Below are 4,918 nucleotides of genomic sequence, written 5' to 3' on the forward strand. Positions count from 1 at the left end.
CATAAGATGGTCCAATTCCCTCGTTTACTGGATTATGGTTCTTCATTCAGAGGCCGTCTCAAAAGGCAGTGAGGAAAGAGGGCAGCTGGTTACCCATACCTGCTCCAGCCGGAGCAGCTCCTACCACTATTCTATCTACTGGTCTTTCAAGCACAGTTTACCTAAGAAAAATAAAATTGCACTTCTAAAAGAAAAATTTGAAACCACTGATCTTGTCATTTTATAGATAATCAAACTGAAATTGAGAAAGGCAAAATGATCAGGCCACTATCACACCCCTAGTTTATGATCAGGTCAGAACTGCAGGCTCTTTCCTTTCCCTAGGGCTAGAACAAGCCACTCCCTTTCAGGAGACTAGAGTTCTGCTCCCACTATTCCTTCTGTTAACATCATCCAGTCTCCTCTTATTTCCTGAATGTCTTGCTCATTTTCTCAACATACATTCATGAACCTTTTTTTTTTGGAATTCTGGCCAATTTTATCCATTTAACCACACAGTTACGGAACGTTCTGAAGAAAAAGCACGGGGAGGAACAGGCTTAAGCACAAAGGAAAACAGAACTAGGGTGAAATGTTCCCTTCATTACAAGATTATCATGTTTACATTGTCATTATTGTCTTCATCAGCATTCCTTCTATTCATACCGTACTCCGTGATGGTTTATTATTACATGTGTTACCTCATTTGATTACCACTCAATAAGCCCTGTAATGTATCTTAATAAACTAAGGGCTATGAAAGTCATAAATTTATTTGTACTATGTTGCATTTTTAGGTATACTGTATTCTAATTTTCCACAAACTCTTTAGCTGATGCAATTTTTCTCACAAAATAGATTTAAAAAATTTTAAAGTCATCTGTTACATCTGTTACCTTTTTATTATCCAAGTGTCTAACAAAGAAACACATAGATAGCAAAGAATCTGCAAATCACTGGTTAGCAAAACTAGAAATAAAACCAACACCTTTAACCACAGTGTCAAATGGCAAAAAGTCAAGAGCAGAAAAGTGGAGACCAACTGCAGATAAGCTGCAGATAAACGGCAGGAGTGCTGCAGCCTTAGGTGACCTCCTGGCAGCTTTTGATGCTAATGATCATGCCCTCCTTCCTGAAGCTTTCCACTTCCTTTGTTTTATATATCACTTCTCCCTTTCTCACTCTTTAAAGCTTCCTTCCAAGTGTCATTTTATGGTTTTGCTGACCCTTCACGTATTTTCATATTTCTGAGTATTTGCTCATACCATTCATGTCTCTTTCCTCTTTGCTTGAACTGCTCATCTTCCAAAATTCAGCTCAACTACCACTTCCTTTCTAAAAGCTTTCCTGACCTCCAAGATTGGAAGTATTTATTCCCTCCTCTTTTCTTTTAAAAAAAAAAAAATTTCATTTTTTCAAATAACGAAGCCACCTTTGAAAATTGTGACAGTGAGAGAAATCTGACATAGTTGACTCCATCCTGCTTCTAATCTCCAAGCTGTACTTGGTCATTCCTGGCCATAGGCCAAGCTAATTTTAGGAATAATTTATTTTATAGTTTAACCTTAAAGCAAGGATGATAATGGTCCTTCCCCAAAACTAAACAGCCTTTGTAAAACTAATGAAAGGCGTTAAGGCTAGGATTATGAAGGGAGCCTAATTCTGCTAAAATATAACCAGCCGTTGTTCAGGAGGTCACAAAATTTGTAATTTCACCAGTTACTCCTGTAGATAACACCACTGTTGTAGAACCTAAGATTGGTCTTTTGAGATGTTTTCTCAGATTTTTGCATTTCTGATGACTGGCTGATTTTACCCAGATCTGTGATTCTTGACTCAACCAGTGGTGTGGCTCCCACCCAGAAGCTGACTCAGCACAAGAAAACCATTTTCCACACCCCTATGATTTCATCCCCAATCAATCAGTAGCACCCATTCCCTAGCCCCATGCCCACCAAACTATACTTGAAACACCCTAACCTCCAAGCCTTTGGGGAGATTGGTTTGAGTAATAACTCCATCTTCAGCATAGCTGCCCTTGCATCAATGAAACTCTTTCTTTAGTGCAATGCTGTGGTCTCAGTGAATCGATTTTGTGTGTGCAGTTGGCAGAAAAAAATCCTATCAGGCAATTGCAAAAGGTATTGCATTCACATAGTCCAAAATCCAAACATATATAGAGGCAGGTAGTGAAAAGTCTCCTTTGCACTATTGTTTCATGCTGTTCCTTTTCACTTCTCATTGACTGACTTTTGTGTTTTCCAAAAATATTTATGCATAAATTAGCAAAGACAAGTTTGCTCTGGTTTTACACAAATGGCAGGGTGCTATGCAGTGCGTTCTGCACATTGCTTTTTTCCACTAAATGATTGTGTTTTAGAGAGAGGTGTTGTCATATTAGTACAGAGAGTATAACATCTTTCCCATATAGCTGCATAGTATTTTATGTCAGGGTTATAGCATAGTATATTTAATCACTCTCCTATTTATGAAACTCTAAATGATTTTTAACTTTAGTTATTAAGAGCAATGATGGAATTAATAGTCTTATACATATGTCAGAGGCGTTTGAACCACAGCGACTCCATTATGAGTGAGGGCTAGGAAAATGAGTCTGGTACTTGCTGGGCTGCATTTCCAGAAAATGAGGCATCCTTAGCCTCTAGAGGTTTATGGTTAAGGGAACAAATTAATAATGTTTACGAAACAGACCCAGACTTGAGAGTGTCCAGATATCCCGCTATTTGGAGAACAAAGACACTCTTAATTTTGCTTTAAAGATAATATCAGTTATTACAAAATATAGTAATTAACAAATTTAATCCTTTATCACAAGCTCTTGTAGCAGAGCACGTCTTTCCAAGATCTATTTTTATCATATATATATATTTATGTGTATATATATATATATATGTATGTATAAGCATTGTACCTAAGGTGGATACGTTCCTCCTCTTACTTTCAGGAACATCCTATGCTGTCTATGGAGTAGCTGTCCTTTCACCACTTTACTTTCATTTATTTAACTTAATTTTTTTTTTTTTTTTTTTTGAGACAGAGTCTGGCTCTATTGCCCAGACTGGCGTGCAGTGGCACGATCTCAGCTCACTGTAACCTTCGCCTACTTGTTCAAGCAATTCTCCTGCCTCAGCTTCCCGAGTAGCTGGGATTACAGGTGCACACCACCTTGCCCGGCTAATTTTTGTATTTTTAGTAGAGATGGGTTTTCCATACTGGTCAGGCTAGTTTCAAACTTCTGACTTCAAGTGATCTGTTGCCTTGGCCTCCCAAAGTGTTGGGATTACAGCTGTGAGCCACCGTGCCCGGTCCACTTTACTTCCTTAATAAACTTGCCTTTGCTTTGCACTGTGGACTCACCCTGAATTCTTTCTTGTGTGAGATCCAAGAACCTGCTCTTGGGGTCTGGAATGGGACTCCTTTCCTGTAACACATATGTCATTTTGCAAAAACATGCTAGTATACTCACAGAATAAATTGGAATTTTTCCATCAGAGTATAAAATTATGATAAATATATTCAGTTATCTTCCATATGTGTTGTATCAATTTATACTTTCCCAAGCAATATGTGAAGTGCATATTTCTCCCACATTATTGATAGACAGTGTATCAAACTTACATATCTTTATCAATTTTATAGGTAAGAGATCCTCCAACTCTCTTTTTTCTTTTTTTCAGCAGAGGATGATATTTAAACCTGAACTAAGCCCGCATCTTTGAGACTGACTAATTTCTCGGAATATCTAGAATGAATGTATATCTAAGGAATAGATGTTAATAAACTTCTATTTGTTTTTCTTCTCTTAATCTATCTTTTGTTACTGGAGGGACTACTTAAGAACTCAGAAAAAGTAGGAAAAAAAATTATTTTCTACCTTTACAACAAGTAGAAATTATTCAGTAGATTGGTGTTAATGCACATCTGGGTGAAGACACCACCAGACAGGCTTTGTGTGAGCAATAAAGCTTTTTAAGCACCTGGGTGCAGGCGGCCTGAATCTGAAAAAGGAGTCAGCAAGAGGAGATAGGGGTGGGGCAGTTTCATAGGATTTGGGTAGGTAGTAGAAAATTACAGTTAAAGAAGTTTGTTCACTTGTGGGCAGAGGGGGGGCGGTCACAAGGTGCTTGGTGGGTGTCCCGACCTGCAGGACAGTCGAACAGACCCTGGAAGGGGGAGTGGGAATGGAGGAGACAAGAAAACACAAGAAATGGAGACAAGACAAATAGCCTGATCAAGTCTCGTTTATTGAGTGTAGGGTCATGCCTTATATAGGCTGGCAGGGGAAGCGGTTGGGCCAGGGCGGTGATGGGGGGCCGGGTCTTCTCAAATTACAATCGCGCATGCGCCGTGGGTTTGTACTTTTCCCGGGCGCGGGATCGCGCCTGCGCCCTGGGCTGCACATCTTCCTGGGCGGGAAAATGTTTGCGTGCGCGCGGGAAAGGTTGGCGCGCGCGGGAACAGTTTTGGCGCGCGCGGGAGAAACTTAGCCGCGCGCGGGCAAAGCTTTGGGCGCGCACGGGAAGGGTTTGTAAATAAAGAACCCGGGAATGTGCCCTCTTGTCTCCGCTTTGTGGAGATCAAGCAACAGAGGTCGGCTAATTCCGGGCCTCATGGCTCCCGACAGGTGGGGAGCTTCTGAGACTGGCCAGGAGAAGGAATGTCACAAGGTCAGTTGATCAGTTAGAGTGGAGCAGGAACAAATCACAATGGTGGAATGTCATCAGTTAAGGCAGGAACTGACTATTTTCACTTCTTTTGTGATTCTTCAGTTGCTTCAGGCCATCTGGATGTATATGTGCAGGCTTGGGTTCAGAGGCCTGACAATTGGTTTTTATTTGGAGTATAATTTAAAAGTATCAACAGGAAAAGATTGTGTGTGTGTGTGTGTGTGCGCGCGTGTGCGCCTATGTGTGTGTGT

The sequence above is a fragment of the Rhinopithecus bieti genome, unplaced genomic scaffold (genome assembly GCF_001698545.2).
Source record: "Rhinopithecus bieti isolate Rb0 unplaced genomic scaffold, ASM169854v2 scaffold_13709, whole genome shotgun sequence".
NCBI lineage: Eukaryota > Metazoa > Chordata > Mammalia > Primates > Cercopithecidae > Rhinopithecus > Rhinopithecus bieti.